Genomic DNA, 23,606 nt, shown 5'->3' on the forward strand with positions numbered 1-23,606 from the left:
AGACAAAGTGAGTACTTAAGCAATTGTGAAGAAAGTTCATGGTACCCGGCAATCAAAAGCTATAGCATCTGGGGTCTTAAAGGTAAACAAGCAGCTATCTAGTTGAGAAGCAACCAAGCCCACATGGATGAAGCGTGCCAGTCTGTGTGATCATGAGAAGGCGATGGGATTAGGTATTGGGCACCAAAGACCCAGAACAAAAAATCATATCAATGTGAATGAGGGGGAGGGCTGAGGGGAGACCCAAAGCCCAACTGTAGGCAATTGGACATCCACTCACAGAAGGGTCACAAGGAAGAGATGAGCCAGTCAGGGTGCCATATAGCACTGAGGAAACATACAACTTTCCTCTAGTTCTTTAATGCTTCAGACCCCCACTATCATGAACCCAGTTTTACCTTAGAAATCTGACTAGACCAGAGCATGTACACTAATAGAGATAAGAGCTCGTAACACAGGGAATCCAGGACAGATAAAAACCACAGCACCAATAATGAAAATAGCGATACCATGATGGGAAGGGGAAGGTAGAGGGAGAAAGGGGGAACCGATCACAAGGATCAACATATAAACTCCTTCCAGGGAGAAAAACAACAGAAAAGTGGATGAAGGGAGACAGCAGTCAGTGTAAGGCATGAAAAAAATAATAATTTTTAAATTATCAAGGATTCATGAGAGAAGGAGTGTGGTGGATGAGGGAGGATAAGCTGATACCAAAGGCTGAAGTAGGAAAAAATGTTTTGAAAATGATGATGGCAACATATGTACAAATGGATGGATGTTATGAATGGTGGTAAGAACTGTAAGAGCCCCAGTGAAATGGTTTAAAAAGAAGAAGATCAAATGGGTATAGATGTGGGAAAAGTACTTCAACAGAGAGAAAGGCAATGCATGCATGCTCAAGAAGGGTGGCTTGGTTTATTCAAACAAGAAGGTCAATGATCCACTAAAGGGTGTACAAGAAAGAGGATGATATGAAACGATGTCAGACAGATCGTGTAGAGTCTAGCACATTCAGCTCTATATCTTTGACATTATGGAGATATGAAATGAGTTCTCTAAATTGAAAGAATCCAGTCTTTCCTGTTTAAAATAAATAAATAAATTAGAAAAATAAATCTGACAAAAAGGAGACAGCCTCATCTTTCTCCCATGAAGCAGCTGATGACTTTGCAGGATAATAGCCATCATCTTTTCAGGTAGATTGGCAATTTACGGGTTCCTGTTGGAAGGGTACTTTTGAAGATGTCACAGAGGAGTTGTGGCAATATATACAGGAAGCATGTTTTATCCAAAAAGATACATGCAGATCCACATTTGGGAAAACTTGAGGACAATGCAGGGAATGGTTGGAGAAGAAGCAGAATACAAAGACAGAAACTTGATTGTAGAAGGCTTTAAACAATATTAAGTTAAACTTTATTATTTTTGTAATAGGACACTTTGAAAGGTTTAATACACAAAAGTGAAAGAGTAATGCTTTTGATTTAAATAGAGCCTATATGAATCATGATGATTTTTGTAAAAAAAGTAAATTATATCTGTCCCTCCTTTGCTTTAAAACACACAACATCATTTAAACGTAAGATAAAACTGAGCCACTATTCTGTGGTCTACAAGGAGGACATGATGGTTTGGTCTCTGCCTATCATTCCCATCTAAGATTTCCCACACTTCTATCTTGCTAAATATGGCCGTTCCATGTTCTCGGAGCATGCCATAGCTTTCCCTAATGTTGGCACAGGCAAGGCTCTTCCCGCTGCCAAGGATTCTCTTTTGCAGCTCATAAGGCTGAGCTCAGCAAAACAATGTCAGTTGCTTACAGACTCTTTCCCCGACACTCTTCCCTAAAAGGTTCTTCTCATAGCACACAATTCTGTTAAAGATAGATTTACGGAGGAACAAGACTACAGATAGTGACAAAATTTAGGAGGATGACTTGCAGTCTATGAGAGAAATAATAAGCTTTTAAGAAAGTAATAAGCTTTAAATTCTATACGGCAATACAATTCTTATTAACCTCTTACTTGGTCAAGTTCTCTAAAGTCTTAGTGACTTTTTTACCAATATGCCACAGGACTTCTGGTGGTGCAGCTGCTCTGCAGGAGAAAGGACGTTTTTTCTACTCCTATAAACAGTTACAGTCTCAGGAACTCACAGGGGCAGTTCGACTCTGTCCTGTAGGGATGCTGTGAATTGGCTTCGGCTGGAGGGCAGTGGGATGTTGTTTTGTACCACCCGAGAAAGCAAGTCCAGTTCAATCCAATCAGTCTTTATTAGTGCACACTATATTTAGGACATGTTGATAACTGTTGCCCCTAAGGCTCCGTTCCATTTGGAATATAGTCATTGGTAAGCAGGTCCTCCACTTAGCAGCAATAGCCATGCTGCTCTTGCTACCTTCTGGCTGTCAAAGTCTCTGAAGAACCGTTGGTATTAATGGGACTTGATGGAAGACACAAGAGGGTAGACAATGTACTAGGTGTGCATCTTAAAGGATAACGCCTAAGCATATAACGAACTATATTATGTGGTATCGTATTGCATCCATTATGATGTCATCAGCTCATTGAGTTGGTTGGGACTGTGGGGGCCCTGTGTGTAGAGTGCAGAACTGCTGCATAGGTGTTTCAATAATATGTTACCTGTATTTTATTATTACAGGGCTTGGTGCTACAATATCAATGGAGTAAACACAATGTGTGTCTAAATATTTAGAAATCATTAATCAAGTTAACAGCTCATTAAATAAAGGACGTTGCATCCTCTACCTTGAGCAATATATCTTTGTAATGACATAAAAAATGTATTGCTATGATTATAGATGGCATGTCAGTTAAATAACAAACATGACTGAAGTTAATGGTTTAATATGTTTTTTTTGTTGATGGACAGTAATGATTGGATGAATGCTAAAATAAGGATATGTAAATCATAAGCACTACATATGAAAATTGTTTTCTTGCATTCAATTCAGTTTCACATAAACAGTATCTAAATTATGAAAAAAGTAATTATATTAAATTTGTATGAAATAGATGCAATTTTTTCAAAATACAAATTAAATGTTCTATGTTTTCAAACAGTTCACTGGATATTCAATATATTTATTAAAATAAAAGGCAAATACAAACTTGTATTAATCAATGTAACAATATCAAACTAATTTGCTGTGAATGAAGCTTATTTTCAAAATTACACTTTTAAAGATTTATAGAATATTTGAAAAAGTAAAATCATTTTCAAGATATCATTTAAGATCATACTTGTCGCCAGTGTGGAGAATCAATATCACACTTCCTTAATTTTATTAAAAAGGAGTACTGACGGCATTCTGGGTTAGATGTTGGTCTGCTAACTAATTTCAAGGTTGTTGGTTAAAATCCTTCAGCCACCCTGAGCAAGAGAGTTGAGGATGTCTTCTCTCAGAAAACATTATATTCTCGGAAACTCTATATGGGTTTTTCTGTGTTGGAATTTACCCACCGGCAATGGGTTTGGTTTGGGGGATACATACAAATGTAAGCACAGGTGAATTGTCTAACATCACAAGCATTCTTAGGTTTAGTGTTGCCATCATTTGTAATTCTTTCAAACATTATGCCATTAGTCAGCAATCAGGGGAAAAAATGAAATGCAATTGGTAGTAAGAAGATACAACATTTTAATGTGCAAGCAACTATGAAGGATGTCAAAATTTTTGCAGAAAAATTAATTCTCTTTTAATTTTGTTTTTACACATTTTTTTTTGCATTGTAGCTCTCTAACAAGATTTGGAAAATTACTTAATTTTTCTATCCTTTTTTCTAAGTGCTTTCCTAGATCACATCCTTGGTGCACTCAGAAACTTCTTGATGTTAGCAGCAGCATTATCTACAAATCTTCAAACAATTTGGACAGCTGCTTTTTATTTCAAGGACATATGGCCAGGGTAGGAAGAAACTTTTCTTGGAGATCTGGATGGTGTTAAATGTGAGAATCAATGTTGGAGACCCATGAGTTGACTGATCATGTGATATTTGTGTATGCAGTGGAGGGTTAGCCAAAGCGTGACATTCTCTTACCTAGGTCTAAAGGCATATTGTCCTGAGGAGATATCTAGTATGCTTCTAATACTGGAAGTTACCATGAGACTATAGAATTAGAAGCCGGTTGCTCATTGAGGAAGTGATATTTTCGATAGGGGTGTTTGGTGGGGGAAAGCTTTGTGTCATCATTGTGCAAATAAAACTGTTCCTGGGCAAAACTGCAGTTTAAAGAGAGGCTATAAAATTATCTATGTATCATAGTTTTACATGGATATGTTTAAAAATATGTTAAGAATATATTAAGGTAACATTCCTGAAAATTCTGGTTTGGGATATTTAGTTTAAGACTTGGGACTGTAAAATCTTGATGCAACTCTTTTGGGATTCACATACGAATTAGAAAAGAAACTGAAGAGTTTAACCAAAAAGGAAAAACCCAAACTAAGATATTAATTAATAACGCATAGTAAAAGAATATTACAGAATATAACTTAAAAATTCGAATGGGAAAATGCACATTTCATTTTCTAAAAAAAAAAAAATAAAGGTCAGTCTAGCTAACTAACTAACTAACAGGAAGTGATCAGTGAGAGCAGAGACAAAAGTAATTCAGAAAGTGGTGAGTCTTAGCAAATCTTTCGGGAGCACAATCTAGGTCAGTAAGAAGATCAGAGAAGAAGAACTTTAAATTAAGTGAGTTTAAAACTTAGGAGGACGAGTCAAAGGGAATTTCACAGAGGAAGTAGCATTTGAGCTGGGCTTTGAAGCAAACACAGTTAACTGGCAAGAAAAAATGCCTTTCTCTCTCCCCTTTTAAAATAAATCCTTATTTTTATCAATGAGGAGACTAACACTGTGGTGTTGAAGTAATCCCAAATTTTCTAATAATCCAGACGGTACCTGAGGGTCTTAAACTGTCTCTATGCCAGCCCTTTGTATATGAGTATGTATTTTTATGGCATCTGCACAGTTACTGACTTTTTGGTGTTTTTCTCTTAACGAAGCAGTTATAGATTATTAAATTAAAGAAGGAAAACAAAGCCAAGATTGATGAACATATAGTGACAATAATTAGAATTAGGGTTCCAGGAAGTACAGTGGAAATGTTGGGAGGGTGGCAGAAGGGAGCTGATACCAAGGAGTTCAAGAAGGAAGAAAACGTTTTAAAACTGTGGTAGCAATTGTATACTACTACTTGATGTGATGGAACTATGAAATGGTATGATATCTTGATTAGATCCCATTAAAATGGCTTAAAAGAAAAGCAGGTAAAACAGCATCAAAATTGTAAAGAAAGATTTGAAAAAATTATGATGTTGCTCTGCTCCAAGGAAATTTAAATGAGAACTTGAAACAAGAGCACTAAGAAGAAAGTATGCTACAACATGTTTAGAAGTCACATTAGTGGTATGCTGTATGGTTGGTAGAGGGAGTAAAGCAATCCCAGGGCAAACAAGCACTCGTAATTCTTGAATCCGTTTTATGAGCCCTGGTTTCCGTGATCTCCAGGTGAAAAATGAGAACAAAGCTTTGCTACATTAAGAAAGAGTCCAGTCCTCTATGCCTTAAGTGGTGTACTTCAAAAGAAATAAAGTAATTAAAACCATTTTAAAAAGTGGCCATCATTTCCCCATTAGAAGTCATCTCGACATATCAGCAAAGTGATTTTCGGTAACAGCATCTGTAGAAGTTCCTTTAAACAAGAAATCATTATTAAAAACAAAGCTTGACAGTTTTTTGGATGTTTTTGTTCCCTATTATTTCAATCAGATATTTGGCACGAACCTAAATGCAGAGAATTAGATAAAAACTATTCAGTTCTTTGCAATAACTCTCTTCCATTTGACATTATATTCTTATCCCTTCATAAATGTTCTTTACACTTATTCAATTCCCCATCATAGGCAACTCTCCCAGTGTATTCCATTGGTATGACCTTGGGTTGCTGCTTAGTGTTTTTACTGTTATGTTGTTTGTTTTGTACTAACTGAAGATCAGTTGTGATACTGGAGTTTATTTTCTAAGAGCTATATAGCCATGTTGACACATCCTTGCAATACAATGTGTTATCCTATTTTCTATTTTTGCCCCTCTGGTGGATATAATATGCTATTTATACAAGGTTCAAATATATATTTATCTCAGTCTAAATGAGACTAAGTACCTCTTATACAGTTATTTGCCTTTTAGTGTATTTCCTTCTCTGTGTATTTATATCCATTATTCTTATTTCTAAATATAATTTTTATTTTTTTGTATATTCACATGCTACTGAGGGTATTTCGATTTTATTGTATTTTTCCATTTTTAATTGGGAATTGAGTGGGTGTAAGATTCATATGTCATAGAGGAAAGAACTAGGAGGCAAAGGGCATTTATAGAGGGCTAAATACAGGCATGTACATATGCATATATATTTATATATAGCAATAGGGAAATAAAAAAGGTTTACATTTCTGACTATCAACTCATAGGGCTGACAGGTGCTGAATTGAATGAAAAGGAGGAAGGAGCACCACAGGAGGGACAAGAGAAATTGCAGAAATCGATATGTTAAGTACTAAGGCAGCAGACAGACATTGTGACTCTCCTCAAGTATTCCCTCAATGTAAGAACACTTTGTTCTTATAACAGGGCATTCTGTGAAGCTCATATTCCCGACCCAATCACTTAAGGCAAAATGGGTGCATAAGCACATGTGGTGAAGAAAGCTGATGGTGCCCAGCTATCCAAAGATATAGGGTCTGGAGTCTTAAAGACTTGAAGATAAACAAGTGGCCATCTAGCCGAGCAGCTACAAAGCCCACGTGGAAGAAGCATACCAACCTGTGTGATCATGATATATCGATGGGATCAGGTATCAGGCATCAAAGACCCAGAACAAAAAATCATATCGATGTAAATAAGGGGGAGGGCAGAGTGGAGACCCAAAGCCCATCTGTAGACAATTGGACACCCCCTCACAGAAGGTTCACAAGGAAGCGATAAGCCACTCAGCGTGCAGTATAGCACTGATGAAACATACAACGTAACTCTAGTTCTTTAATGCTTCCTCCCCACCGCCACTATCATGACCCCAAATTCACCTTACAAATCTGGCTAGACCAGAGCATGTACAGATACAGATAAGAGCTCGCAACACAGGGAATCAAGGAGAGATAAGCCCCTCAGGACCAATCATGAGAGTAATGATACAAGGAGGGGAAAGGGAAGGTGGGGGAGAAAGGGGGGACCTGATTACAAGGAGCTACATCCAACCCCCTTCCAGAGGGATGGACAACACAAGAGTGGATAAAGGGAGATAGTGTTCGGTGTAAGACATGAAATAATAATAATAATTTATAAATTATCAAGGATTCAAAGAGAGGGAGAGGTGGAAGGGGAAAAAATAAAATTATTTTTAAAGATTTATATTTCAGATTATCAACTCATAGAGCTGACAGGTGCTGGACTGAATGAACAGGAGGGTGGAGCACCACAAGAGGGACAAGAAAAATCACATTGAGGGAAGAGCGTAGAATATTGGGGGGGAGAGTGGGAGTATTGATAAGTGTTTAGATTTTGGAATTATTTATAGAAACTTTTGTGTTATCTCTCTTTACTTGACACTATAAATTCTAAATGGAAGAAATGAGTTTCTTTTATTCATAACTATATTTCTAGAATTTATGATAGAACTGACTGTACTAGGGCCCCTTAGAGAAACAGAATAAGTGATATGAATATATATGTCAATCTAACAGTTATATCTCTATTTTCCTATATAGGGATCTATCTATGTATTTAACCTATTTATTGGGAGTGATTGAGAGACACACAGAGAAACAGGGACCGAGAGAGGGATTTACTTCAGAAATTGGCTCACTTTAGTGCAAGGGACTAGAAGCTCCAAAATTTAAAAGTCAAGTGACAGCCTACAGACATTTTGGGCCGCCAAATCTACATATAAAGTTATAATGTAAGCTCTTTCAATATTTTTATTTAGAGTCTGGAGGCAGAAAAATTCCTAGAGAATTCATCTTCTTAAAATGTCCAATGGATTGATTGGGAATCATTCACATTATGGGACGTGTTCTACTTTACATGAAGCCAATTTATTAAATTGTTTATTATTACTGTGTAACAGCAACTGAATTGAATGAAAAGAGGATGGAATGAAAGGGTGGATAGTTTAGTGTTTGGCCACACTACCAAGAAACAAACCTTAGTCAAATTAACACATAACATTAGCTGACAGGCATGCGTTTAAGAGACTCAATACACTTGTTGAATGGTAGAGACATGACTTTGTGATAACATTTATGCCAAAAAAAATATCAAGTTTTCCATGATTGCTTACTACTTGTAAGCCTGCCTGCATGTATTTATTAATTCATTTTGGAAGAACACAAATCCATCTGGAGCCATCTCTTATCTCAGAATTGATACCTATGGTCAGATGACTTTTTACATGGGTACTAAAACTAATAAGTAGGCTAAGAAGTCCGTCTGATAAAAGATGCTAAGAAAATAAAATTTCCATAGAAGAATTAGTCAGGATAAATAACTCAAAACATGCAAAAAAGCAAATTGCAAATGAATGAGACTAAAGATTAAAGCTAAAACTATACTCTTTTTTTTTAAAGTCAGGATATGGTTCAGAGGACTGTTTTTCATGATAAATTACATGACACTCTAAGAAAAGGAAGGAGCCCTGGTGGTTTCCTAGCAGCTTACATGTTGGGATGCTGACCCCAAGGGTAACGGTTTAAAGTCATCGGCTGGTCTTCAAGAGAAAGATGAGGCTTTCTCCTGACAAAAAGAATTGATTCAATGACAATAGTTGCTTTCAATAAAAGAAGCTAGGGCAGCAAAATACAAGCTAAGTGGAGCCTCATGCTCCCCTGGATTTCAAAGACTGCACATCTTTATGGGGGTGGAAAGCCTCATCTTTCTACTTTCTAGAACCTTGAGATTTCAAACTGCTGACCCTGTGGTTAGCAGCACAACATGTAATCAAATACACCACTCTGTATCACAATAGGAGAGAGTGTCTTTGGGAGTCATCTATTCAATAGGAGATAATATATGAAATATATATATAAACAAATAAATATATCTAATATTGAAAAGATATATTAACCAATTATAACTTTGTATCAAATACATAAACAGACCAATAAAAATTTGGCAAATAAATGGAAAAGACACTTGAACAGAGGATATTAAAATGGTCAACGAACATGTGAAAACATGCTCAATGTCATTATAAGTGAGAGAGATGCAGGTCAAAACTATCATGGCATTTTACCGTTATGCCTGTACAAGAGCTAAGTTTTTTTTCTAATTAAAAATAAAAAGTATTGATGGGGATGTTGACCTATGGAACACTTATCCACTGCTGGTTGGAATGGGATATTTTACAATCATATTGAAGGCAATTTGGCAGTTCTTGTAAGAGTTAAAGAGAATTAGTACGTGAAGTACGGATTCCACTCCTAGGTATATACGCAAAACACGAGAAAGGAGCAATGCAAACAGACACATGCACACGAGTGTTCATCAGTGCACTGTTGATCACAGCCGAAGGTGGAAGCGACCTCAGTGCCCACCCACAGAAGTGAAGAGAAGTGAAATGCCGCACACATGAACAACGGGCGCCATTCATCCATAAAGAGAAAAGAGCCGTCATCTCTGCTGTAACATGGATGAACCCCAAGCACTTTCTACTCACTGAAATAGGTCAATCACACACACACACACACACACACACACACACACGCGCGCAGGCATACACACATCCAACGAAGAAATCAGCTGTTCACTTTGGAGAAATTAGCCACTGAAAACATGATGCCTAACATTGAAACATTGTCGGATGCTGAAGGCCTCCTAAACGGAAGCGGAACTTTATCAGGAGATGAACTCCTCAGAACACAAGGCTTTCAACGCGTGAGCGAGGAAGAGCTGCCTTCTCAAAATCAAGTAGACCCCAGTGACAGGAACGGAGCAAAATCTGGGGGAATAAAGCCTTCGGGACCTTCACTTGCAACCCGGGTTTTGCACTCCATAGGATTTTACGTTGTCTGGCTTTGGGGTTTGGGGAGTTTTCCTCTGAAAATTGCCAGGTGATCTCCCAAGGCGCTTCTTGGCATAGTCATGCCCTCGACTTCGGAGTAAATCGTAAGAGCTTCATCTCTTTCACCACCAGTGACTCCTCATCAGGCAAGTCAAGGGCATAAAATTGCAATGTCTATTTTAATTGCTTTCCAGAAAATTGAGTCAAAAAGAAGATACGCAGAACAAACTGAACAACCTGTAATTTGAATAGTTAACCTTGTATAAGTTCAGATGGGTTAACATGATAGAAAGACAAACATGCGACTTTATTTTCACTAAGAATATGAAAGTATTTACTAAGAAATTGTATCACAGCTATTTTCCATATCCAAAATTAATCTGAGCTAGGCAATACATGGAATTCAAATTCACCTGTTCAAAGAGAGGGAGCCAGATCAAAGAATCCCTTGAGATGACTTCCAGCTTTAAGATTATAGAAAATAAAATATCTTGTTTCAAAAGTGTTGAACTTTGTACCAATTAACAAAAGAAAGCAATGCAGGAAACAATTTGGGCATATCCAGGGATTTCCTTCACACATATAAATGAAGTGATTAACCTTCCACTAGGAAAGCATGTACTTTTTATTGGTTGTCCACTTGTGGTGATTTATTTTTATCTCATCCAGTGCAGTCGGCCTGGGACTCTAGGGGCAAGCAAACTAAAGTAGCTTATAGAGGGTGTGAACCCATAACCCTTGACTCATTCACACCCAGAAAAATAAGCAAACAACCTGAACAAAACACTGGAATATCTTAGGGGAAAACAAAAATGTTAAAAATCTAGGCTTCCCCCCACATGGTACCCAGAGCACAGAGCAATAAAGCACAGTGCCTTTGGGAAGGAAGCTTGCTGGCAAAGTAGATTGCCCCCATGTACTTAACCTGGGGAGCTGAATTTTCTAACCTCCAGCGTTAAAGTTCAGAGCCTTTGAGCAGAGGTTTAGGGCAGAATGGTGTGCCCTTGAAGCAGTTTTGGGCAATGTGAAAGGAGTTTTATGAGCCCTGGTAGCTTCGTGGAGTACAAGTTGGCCACGAGGTCAACAGTTTAAAAACACCAGCTACTCCATAGTAGAAAGAGAAGGTTTTCTACTCCCATCATTGGTACAGCTGTAGGGCAACATTGACTTGATGGCAGCGGAAGTGCTGCCCCAGGGGAACGATTGAAAATGTTCTCTAACATAACATGATAATGTTGTCTCTAAAGTGAACCATAGATACTCGTATAAATAAACCATAGATGCATAAAAAAAATCTAGGCTTCAATATATGTCTTGTTGGAAGCAGAAAAATGGGAAACAATACATCATTGATCCTTCTTGCTTTGGGGGATGCTATGAGTCTACACAGGCATCTTGTAAGAGATAAGGATAGACTATTTCATGCATGATCATTGACGGATCTGTTAGAATGATGGAAAAGCTTTAACCAGGTCCCAAACTCAAGTTACTTAAACATACAGGAAATAAAAGGTTATCCTTTCTGGCCTGATTTTCTGATCCCACATGCAACCCGCTGGTTGTTTTTTATTAGTCCTCTAGCCACCATGGTAACTATTTTGTACTATTACATAAAACTGGTCAATAACTGAGTCCATTTTAAGGGTGTATGTTGTAAAATAGCATTTAATAAGAGGATTTTTCTACAATGAAAGAGACATATTTCTAGAATGAAAGACTTGGCTTGAAGTCTTCCTGTTTGGTGTGAAAATAAAAAAGGTAAATCAGATAAATTGCCACTGTGTAGTAAGTAGAAGATGGTAGGGTACTTCGGAGGCATAGAAATGGGAATTGAATAACCCATATCTCTTCTGCCTGTAAAGCGGAGAAGCCTTAGAGAACAGCAGCATTCAATTTCTGCAAGGCATTGAGTGTCACCCTTGATGCAGAGAATAAAAGCAAGGGAAGGCTTGGTGTATAGCAATAATGGCTGAGCACCATCCTCATCCAAATGAAGCCAGTGCTGTACTACAGGGAGTTGAGAAAGAGAAGTGGGGCTGACAATTTTATTCATCAAGGGAATGAGTAGATAATGCAATAATCTATTTCTACTTACAATTTCTAGCATCTCTTAGACATAGAGAAAAGACATCCTTGCAATTTTATAAATGCTTCCCAGAGGAAAGAGCATGATAGAGCATAGATGTCTTGTATAAATGTCAAGCAGATACATTACTGGATTACAGGATGTGTAGAAATTGGGCAAAGTTGCTAATGGAATATGAATATTGAACGTACTTTTGAGAATAGCTACTTTCATTCAAGTGAAAGGTTTTTCTCCCTTTTCAGATCTCTACCACAGTTCACTCTGGCCCCCAGTATTCGAAATCATGGGATCAGGTGAAAAGTGGGAGTCTTGGGGCAAGACAGAGAAGAAAGACTGACCAAGTGAGCCACTTTGTTTGATGTCATTAGGGGCCAGTAAACCCATTAGGACACCTTTCACTTCCTCTGAGCCCTGGTAAGCAAAGCTTGAGTGGCAAACAGGGCACCTCCTCTTTGTAAAAGACTCCACTCTCTCATATTGACTGGCCAATCCTCTGGATTCCTGATGAGCCCTGTCAATCATCTCCTTTGACTTGAAGTTGATCAGAAAACATCTGGAGTTTAATTAGGATTTTTGAACATAAAGTAGACTGTTGTCTTTCATTTGAAACAGTCAAACTATATTTAATCTCATTCAATCTGCCGAGTTCTCAACTTCCAGACCTTTTAAAATGATAAAACAACACGCTTTCTGTTGTGTCGGTGCCCAAGGCATGGGGAGGGGTGACCTTCTCAGAGCTAATTTTTGAGTTTTTTTCCTAAATGTGGCTTGCTTAAATTTAGCTATCTGCATATTTACCAGCTAAGCGTTCTTATATAGAAAAGATGGAAACACAGGTAGTTACTATCAACTCAGTTCCTGCTTTATCTCAGGTAGGGTAACTGGTAGACCAGTTACTATCAAGTGCACACCAACTCCTAGTGATTCCAAGTGTGTCGGAGTAGCACGGAGCTCCCCCGAGTCCTCCATGGTCGGCTTTCTGGAGGCAGAGAACCAGATCCCTTCCGCTGAGAGGCTTCAGAGTCCATTTGACATGCTGGTTAGAAGCAGAATGTATTAGCTGCATGGACCACTAAGACACTGCTCACATAGGATATTAGGGGCATTATCTATTTATTTATTCTCATTTTATAGGGATGCAACTTTTACTCAAATGGTTGCTAGAAGGAGAGTTGAGGTTTGAATTTGGCCATGCTACAGCTGACTCAATCTAATTCCCACTAATCGATAGTGAACCTTCTGCTTCTGCTTAGAGAATATACAATATATCAGTCAAGATACTCCAAGTTATCAATGCTTATGGAAGCAGCAGTCAAGAGATCAAATGACACATTGCATTGGGTAAATCTGCTGCACAATACCTCTTTAAAATGTTGAAAAAAGAGGTACATTTGAGGACTAAGATGTGCCTGACCCAAGCTATGGTATTTTTAATCTCTTCAGATACATATGGAAGTTGGATATTGAAAATGAGAGACTAAAGAAGAATTGATGTGCTTGAATTATGGTGCTGTCAAGAATACTGAAAGGAGCATGGACCCCCCCAAAAAAGAAACAAATCTGTCTTGGAAGACATTCAACCAGAATGCTCCTTAGAGGCAGTGATGGCGAGATTTCATCTCACATATTTTGGATAAGTTGTCAGGGGAAAGGAGGCCCTGGAAGGACATCACGCTTGGTAAAGTAGGGGGCAGCGGCAAAGACGTTTCTGCACAAGGTGGATAGAGCCAGTTGCTAGCACAATGAACTTAAACATAAGAACAATTGTGAAGTTTATGCAGGACTGGGCAGTATTTCGCTCTGTTGTTCATAGGGTTTTGTCAGGTGGAACCACCTTGAAGGCACCTACCAGCAAGAACAAGCTAGGTTATGCCGTGGTAACAAGCAATCCTCATTTCCCAGTCGCTTGTAACAGTAAGGCGCATTGTCTGTTATGGGTCAGCAGTCTCCAGGGCACATTATCTTTACGTGGAAATCCGGGTTGCCAGTCACTACCTCGAAGACAGACATTGATTGCAGTAGGAAAGGGAACGTGGGGAACACCATGCTAGCTCTTATAACTTCTTATAACTTCTGTCCCAGGATGACATCCTGTCACTTATACCAATATTTTCTTTGTCAAAACAAATGACAAACAAAAAAACCCCCAAACCAACCAACAACCAAAAACAAATGACAAAGGTATTCACAGAAAAGTTACTCTAATCACAAAAATAAACGTTATTACTTTTGATTTAAAATTATACATGTGCTGGTCACAAGGAATCCAGAGAGGAAAAGGCTACCACCTCTACCCTCAGGAGTCCTCAGTTTAGTGAAGATGCTAGGGATAGCATGCTTCGATTTATAGCTTTGGTAGAAATGAGGTTTGAGGTAGAAATGCAAATGGAGAGTGAACTACTTTGGTTCCTTCTCCATTAAGACGCCAGTGAGGTTCTGAATCATACCCTTATTTTGTGGCTTGTGTTGCTTTTCTGACATTAACATTTTAAGGATGGTATTAGTTATATACATCTGCTGTCCATTAGAATTTAATTAGTATCTATTCATCTTCGAAATAGTGTTAAAGTACAGCTTGTAGTTCTTCACCTCCCCAGTCATTCAACATCTACTTTGCCCTACGTAGCAGGAAAAGAAGCAGCTCTCCCAGTAGGGAAGAAGGTCGCATATGTAGCAGTAATTAACAGCATCACATTGTCAAGTAAAAAAAAAAAATCAATCTCGATTTTGAAGTAGATAATACATGGTTTAATTTTTTTCTTGTTTCAAATGCTAATGTGACCAGTTTCAACATTCATTACCCCATAAAAATAAGCTTCATAATAATTGATAAAGTGTTGACTTTATCCAGAGCTAGTATATGATATCCAATTTAAATTAAAACAAAACAACAGTACTGCATCTATTCTTCCTTGTGTCCAGTCACTCCATTCTTGGAGGAGAAAAAGACACAGTGAAATGTCTCGATTCGTGAACATGAACATGGAGACAAAATTACTCTAAGTGCCATTTTCAATTTTCTATTTGGAGATTTTGTAAGCCCTGGTGGCTTTTTGTTTCACAGAAGTGGGACCAGGATGTCTACTCCGGCAAAGAGTTACAGTCTCGGAAACTCATAAGGGCAATTCTATTCCTGTCGATACAAGCATTGTTTCAGAATCGACTCAGACTCAGTGGCAGTGTATTTGGTTTGGGTTTGAAGAGTTTCCTTAGGAATCCTGGTAGCATAGTGGGTTAAGGATGGGGCTCTACCGTCAGGGTTGTTTGTTCTTGTTAGGTTCCCTGGACTAGGTTCCCTCTCTTAGCGACCCTGTACAACAGAATAAAACAGTGCAGGGACCGGTACCATCCTTTCCAGTCTTGCTTTGTTTGAGCTCATTGTTGCAGCCACTGTGCCCATCTATCTCCTCAAGGGCTTTCAGCAAATGGGGCTGTGTCATCTGAATACCACAGGTTGTTGATAAGCCTTCCTCCAATCCTCATGTTACATTTTTCTTCGTTTAACCCAGCTTCCCTGATGATTTGCTCAGCAAACAGATTGAATGAGTATCATGAGAGGATACAACTCTGACACACAGCACTCCTGATTCTAAACCATATGGCATCCCCATTTAGTTCAAACAACTGCCTCTTGAATGTACAGGTTCTGCAGAAGCACAATGAAGTGTTCTAGAAGTCTAATTCTTCTGACCATTCGTCTTTCAAGTTGTCCTATTTTAGTGGCATCTGAATCGCTGTGAAGCTGAAAGCTGTCACTGGTATTTCAAACACCAGTGGGTCCAACCAAAGTGAAGAGGTTTCTGCCGAGCTTCCAACTGAAAATAGACTGAAGAAGTAAGGGGCTCCCTGCTTGAGAGGAAATCACCCATTAAAGATCCTATACATAGCACTGAAGCTTTGTCATTTACTGAAATCCACTAGACTGGTAGCTCAACAGCAGCAGCTGTTTCGCAAGGGAAAGATGAGGCTTTTTACTCAGCTAAAGAATTTCAGTGTCAGAAGCCCACCAAGCAGCCCTGCCCTGTCCTGAAAGTAGGGTTGCCCTGAGTCAGGGATTTTTTGTTTTGCTTTTTTTTAATTGGGTGACTTTGTTATTGCCTTTGTACCCAGATTTACTCTTTCTGCCTTACCTCCCTTTCACTGACCTAGCTTTATGTGCCTTTCTACTAACCATTCAGTACCTCAAAAATTGTTGTCTCGCAAACCAAGTTCCTTCCCCATTCTCAGAGCCCATCAGCGTGTGGTCCTGTCACTGTTCACCGCTGTTGAGGCAAGGCTGACTCGTGCTGACCCTGTAGAACAGAGTAGAACTAAGGCATCGTGTTTCTTTCTCTTTTCTTTTAAAAAAATTTGCTACAGTGACATCGCCTATTCCTTCTACCTATTTTTTATAAATAATTTTATTAGGGCCTCTTACTGCTCTGTCTTAAAAAATCATTTTATTGGGGGCTCATACAACTCGTATCACAATCCATCCATGCATCCATTGTGCCAAGCACATTTGTACATTTGTTGCCATCATCATTCTCAACACATTTGCTTTCTATTTGAGCCCTTGGTATCAGCTCTTTTTTCCCTCCTCCCCAACCCTCCACCCTCAGTAACCCTTGATAAATTATAAATTATTATTATTTTCATATCTTACACCATCTGCTGTCTCCCTTGTTCCTCTCCCTGGAGTGGGGAGGTTGGGGGGCGGGCTATACATCAATCATTTCAATCAATTCCTGCTTTCTCTCCCTTTGTGTTTCGAAAGCCATCAACCTTTCTGAATGCAGATTGCAACATCTTCTTCCTGGTGATGGTGAGTTTGAACTAATACACCTTGGGTTCACATTTAAATGCTTAACCACTGTGCCACCCAGATTCCTTTAAGTTTGTGATACTATTCTCCAATTCTTGAAAAGTAGCAGCCAGTGATCATCTTCGGTGTTGTTCATCCACTGATTTCCAGCTCAGCTTCTGCAACCACATGTAGGATGACCTCCCTCCGCTTCCTTTGAGATAGTTATAGGCATGTCACTGATTGTGGCCAATGATGTGACCAGGAAAAATGCCTCACATATGCTGGTGAAAATTTTAAGATTCAGTGGAAAGTTTTCAACATTTCTCATCTACTCCTGTAGTCATCATTCAAGTTGAGACCTCTTGAAAGTAGAATCTGCTTGAAAACTTTACTTGAATGAGTATGTGAGAAATAAATGCCCATTGTTTTAAATCTCCAATGCATGATTTTGTTAATTATATGTGAGCATAGTGTTCACATTATACAACCTATTTTGACTGATTAGCATTAAAGGATTAAATGGCCTTTTCTTTGTGGTAACAAATCACTTCATTCTCCAGTGCTTGGTTAAGTACAGTTGTGCATAGACATGTTTTAGAAAATTAATTTAACTCTATTTATATTTAATTGTTTAGTTTTTTAAGTAATTAAAGAGTATTTATGTTTTTTAAAAAGTAAAAACAAACGAACAAAAAAATCCCAAAATAGTAATATGTCCCTGATGGAACAAAATTCCTAAAATGGTCATTTCAACTATGTTCAGCTAAATATCTTGATTAAGTTTCTTTTAAGGAATTGTACAACTTCAGTGCCAGCATGATTGTATCTTGAAGAAATACTTTGGCATTTACAAGGCCAACATAAGCTTCATATTGGAATTTGGAGATCATTTTCAGAGCACGAGATTAAAGGAAAGAGCTTTAAACGTTTTCAGCTGGTATATATCAGCGTGTCCTCTTAAATAACAGAAGGGGGAAGGCTGGAGGATCACAACTTTGGTATTTCATATAAAGGGATAATGTGATTTATCCTCAGATCACTGATTTTTATCTGTCTTAAGTCAATTTGCTAACGGTTTTGATGACTTTTCTTAAAAAGCTGGTGGCCTAAACTAGACATAATATCACATCGGTAGATGTGTAGACCATGAAAGCAGAGTTTAAAGATAGTGCGTGTTGCCGCTCAATAAAAGAAGCTAATGGCTAAAGGAAAGTGACCATATAAATCATGTCATTGGACAGTTAATGAACAGTAGGAAACGAATGACCTGAAGCACTCACTCACAGCACCCTTTTATGTTATTGTCACCACAGATCTGAAGCTTTAGAAAACTAGAATTTTCCCTCAAAGCCATCTAATTTGGTGCTTCCCCAAACTTGCATATTTGCCAGTATGTGTGTGTGTATAACGCTCACACTTTCTGGCACACTTTTCGCCATTGTCAGAAGTACCATCAACTCAGTCTGACTCATCGTCACCCCAGGTCCTCTTTCTCACCCACTGTCCATATTACCAAATAGGGTGTCCTTTTCCGGAACTCATTTTTCCTCATCACATTTCCATTGCGTTTCCTCTTTGACCAACATTTCCATTTTTGTTGTTGTTAGTTGCCATTGAATCGGTTCAAACTCGTGACCCCTTGTGCAGCAGAATTAAACACTGCCTGACCCTGCACCATCCTCACAATTATTCTTATGCTGAGCTCTTTATAGCAGCCATATCTTAAAGGGACTTCCTCTTGTTCCCACCCCACTCCTTCACCGGAGATTTTCCAAGAACTGATGTCTCCCGACAAAGTGTCCAAAGTCAGGAGCGTTCTGGCTGAACTTGTTCTGAGACGCACTTGTGTGTCCTTGTGTCAGACTTGGGTATCTTCGATATTCTTCAGCAGCACCGTAATTCAAACATATCTAGTCTTCTTCAATCTTCCTTACTCGATGTCCAATTTTCATATACATACAAGGTGAATGAAAATATCATGGCTTAGGTTAGGCATATCATACTCCTCAAAGTAGCATCCTACCATTGCAACACTTTACGACCTTGTAGAGCAGATTTACCCAATGAAATGTGACCTTTGATCTCTTGACTGCTGCTTCCATGAGCACTGATTGTGGATTTGAGCAAGATGAAATCTTTGACAACTTCATTTTTTTCCCATTTATCATGATGCTACCTATATTAACAATGTTTCCATTTTGAGTAGCTTGTTATTCACTGAATCTATGGGAAAGGCAAGAGGCTATTTTGCTTTCAAAGATATTATTCTACCTTAATTTTAAAAGAATACTCAGGCTAGTGAAGCATTTTGCATATGGCAGGTGTTCTTTTCAAGTCAATAAATGTATGTGAGCCATATGTTTACCCATTCAGATGATGATCTATTTAGGTTTATAATATTTTTGCATTTTTTTAGCCTATTTGTTGGGAAGCAAACATATCTGAAAGTTATTGACGATACATTAATTTATGTAAAAGGAACCCTTCTTTAATAGAACACCTGTATATTTTGAGACTTTGGACACATTTCATGATCCTTATAAGTCTGTGTGAATCATAACAAACTATGGATAGTCTTGAGAAGAATGGGAATTGCAGAACACTTCTCTTTGCTTATGTGAAATATGTACATGAATCAAGGGGCAGCTGTGTGAGTAGAATGAGGGGATATTGCCAGGTTCAACATTCAGTAAAGGTGTGTGTCAGGGTCATACTCCCTTATAATGCTTATTCAATCTGTATGGTGAGAATGTAATCAGAGAAGCTGGATTATATGAAGAGGACTGAAGGAAGACTTAATAACAACCTGTGGTATGCAGTTGCCACAACCCTGCTTGCTGAAAGTGAGGAAGACTTCTCCCATGCGAACTTGGTTGACATCTTATTTAGAGGGCTGCTTGTTTGGAGACAAGCCTTTAAGACCCCAGGTGCTGTTTTATCTGATAGCTGGGCACCATCAAATTTCTTTGCCACAGTTTTCTTTAGTATCAGTGTTCCCTTCAGGAGGGTGAGTATTGAGCAGGGCCATGAGGTAAGAACTAATTGTTTTAAATTGGAGCCAGGATTTAGTCCAAACCCCACACCCATTCCTGAATCTATGATTTGTTTTATTTTTTTTTTAATCTGCTGCTGTATCCCTTTCAAAGCCTCCTTGTAAATTTATGGTAGAGAGTCTTATTGATCATCCTTCTGGGGCATGATGATCCTTCATTAATATTGTCTTTGATTAACCCCAATACTAAATTTTCAAAGTCCTGTTGAGATAGGAATATTGGACCAATATAGGCTAACTCCATATCACAATACCTGAATTATTCACTTGTACAGCATCAATTATTTTATGCCTGGATGGTATTTATACAAACAATGGGAGTTAATTGTCAGGGAAAATTTTCAATAATAATCACTGAAAATATCAGTCACAGGTTTTCCAGAATAATATATATCTTAGTACAGCATATAGGGCATTGATGTAACAAGACCATGCTTGTCCACTCTCCAACAGTTCAACAATCTTGGTACAGCTGTCTTCTGCTTCCTCAAGCTCCATGTATTTCATAACTTAAGTCCTGAGATTACAAGTGTGTCTAAAGTAGAGACCAGTTCACCCAGTGGAGTTTCTGCATTGGATCTCACTGATGTAGCCTCTGGACCATGCCGGGAGCCTTGAAGATCCAGGATTCAATGCTCCAGTGTTTCAAAGCACTAGGCCTGGGTCTGCAGGATGCACCCAGAAGCTCAGATCAATGTGGCCCATTTGGTGCACCCATGGACACTTCCCCTGCTCTAGGGTCCCCCAAAACAGTCATTCCTCCCCACCATTTTCCTTCCATTTTTCTTTTTCAGAGTTATGCATTTGCATTCCCCCTGATGTGGTTGCTCCTTTTCCCCTCTCTTGGTTTGTTTTTCTACCAGCCCTCATCCCTCTGATCGGATGTCATCATAGAGTTATATGGCAGGCACTCAGACAACATCTTCTTCCCCTTCCTTGACCTTTTGTTCCCAGCTGTCATGAGGTGCCCTTTGGCAAAGTGACCTTCAAAATGCTTACCTAGAGCAGATGGTGTGTGGTTCGTTGGCACCAGTCAGGCTCTCTACCAGGCTGTCTGCCCGTCCTGGTCAGAAGACTGGATGCCCTACAAGCCTGAGTTTGTGCCCATTCTTCTGCTTGGTCCTATAGTAGTGGACTCATACAGCACTTGTCCTTTCGTGATTGACTAACTTCACTCATCACAATATCTTCCAGATCCCTCCACCGCTTGAGGTATTTCATGACTGTTTTCCTAAGAATGTGTAGTATTCCATTGTGTGTATATACCAGAATTAATTTTATCCAATCTTTTACTCATGGGAATTTAGTCTGTTTCTAATTTCTTGCTGCTGTGAGCTGTGTTACAATGAACATGGGGAGCAGGCATCTGTGGATAATCTTTTTCTTATTGCTTTGGGGTATATGCCCAGTAATGATATTGCTGGGTCATAGGGTATTTTAATTGCCATCTGTTTTAGGAATTGCCATATCACTTTCCACAGTGGCTGTACGTATTTACACATCCATCAGTAGTGAATAAGGGTTCCCATCTCACCACACCCTCTCCAGCATTTGTTGTTCTCGGTTTTTTTGGTTTTTTTAAATGAGGTTATTGTTATGCGTGTTCGATGGTATCTCATGGTTGTTTTCATTTGCATTTCCCAGATGGCTAGTGACCAGGAACATTTGCACAGGTGCTTATTAGCCATTCCAGGGTCATCCTTTGCTAACCTTCTTCTATTCAGCTCATTTGCCCACCTTCTCAGAGGATTGTTAGTTTTTCCTTGTTGTAGGCTTGTAGTACACTGTTGATTTTAGTCATTAGTTCTTTGTCCGTTATGTCAGTATAAATCCCACTTGGTCATGGTGTATAACTTGTTTGATATGTTGTTGGATTCTATTGGCCAATTTTTTGTTGAGGAATTTTGAATCTATATTCATGAAGGATATCTGGCTATATTTTTCCATTTTTGTGGGGTTTTTGCTGGTTTGGGTATCAGAGTTATGCTGGCTCCATAAAATGAGTTTGGGAGTTCGCTGTTCCTTTCCACATTCTGGAAGAGTTTGTGGAGGATTGGGATCAGCTCTTCTCTGAACACCTGTGAAGCCATCTGGAATGGGGCTTTTTTTCGTTTGGAGTTTTTTGATGACCTTGTCAATTTCTTCTTTTGCTATGGATGTGTTCAAGTTCGTAATGTTCATATGAGTTAACTTGGGAAGAGAGTGTTTTTGAGTTATTTGTTTATCATTCAGATTATTGAATTAACTGGAATACAGTCTTTTTTTATATTATTGCATTATCGATCTTTTTATTTCATTTGGATCTGCTCTGATACCACCTGTTTCATCCTAATTTTATATATTATATTCTCTTTCTGTTCCTTTGTTAAGTTTGTTAGCAGTTTGTCAATTTTGTTGATCTTTTCAAAGAACCAACCTTGTTCTTGTTGATTTTTTTCCAGTTTTTCTGCTTTCCGGCTTTTTTATTTCTGCTCTAGTTTTTATGATTTATTTTCTTTTTGTTGTTGGAAAGTTTAAACTGTTGACTTTGGTCTAGCTGTTGGAGGTGTTGTTTTAAGGTGATGAACATGATTGTATCCTATTTTTTCATGTGAGCATTAATTGCTATAAAGTGACCTCTGATTACTGTTTTTGCTGAGTTCCATAGGTTTAGGTATATTGCATTATCATTCTCATTAGTCTCCAGGCATGTCCTAATTTGATCCCTTATTTGGGCTATTGTCCATTTTTTTTTGAGATGTGTGTTGTTGAGTCTTCAAGTGTTTGTCTTTGATTTTTTGTTTGTTTGTTTGTTTTTAATGTTGCTATTGCTGATTTACAGTTTTATGTCATTGTGGTCAGAGAAGGTGGTGTTTGAATTCTGTGTCTAGTATGTGATGTGTTTTAGAATAGGAGCCTTGTGTGTTGGAGAAGAATGCATATTTTTTTATTTTTGCTGTTGGTGGGAGAGCTCTTTAAATATCTAGGAGGTTGAGTTGTTTAATTGTGTTGTTCAGCTCTTTAGTTTTTTTTTTAGTTTTTTTCCTTTTTGTTTTTTTTTTTTTTGGGGTTGTTTTTTTGAATTCCCTACTATTATTGTTGATCTGGTGATTTCTCTTTTAATCTCTTTAAGGAGTAGGTTGATACATTTTGATGGTCTTTCATAGGGCACATAAATCTTCATTATGGTTATGTGTTCTTGGTCTTTTGATCCCTTGAGCATTATGTAATGCCCATTCTTGTCTATCGTATGTCACGTACCTTGAAGTCTATTTTGTCAGAGATTAACATTGCCACTTCAGGCAGTTTGAAGCCACTAACCTGTATGTTAATAGGTGAGCACAAACATAGGTGGAAGCCTGGTGCTGTGCTTCAGTAACGATTACAGTCAAGAAAACCTATGGAGCATTTCCACTTTGTAACAAAGATATTATGAAAATGGGTTTCTCATACAATTTTCCTTTAGTTCTTGAATGCTTCCTCCCCTCCACTATTATGATCCCAATTCTACCTTACAAATCTGGCTGGACTGGAAGATGTACACTGGTACAGATAGGAACTGGAAACACAGGGAATCCAGGACAGATGAACCCCTCAGGACCAGTGGTGAGAGTGGC

The sequence above is a fragment of the Echinops telfairi genome, unplaced genomic scaffold, assembly GCF_000313985.2.
Source record: "Echinops telfairi isolate 266 unplaced genomic scaffold, ASM31398v2 ScPeMD7_1713;HRSCAF=2227, whole genome shotgun sequence".
NCBI lineage: Eukaryota > Metazoa > Chordata > Mammalia > Afrosoricida > Tenrecidae > Echinops > Echinops telfairi.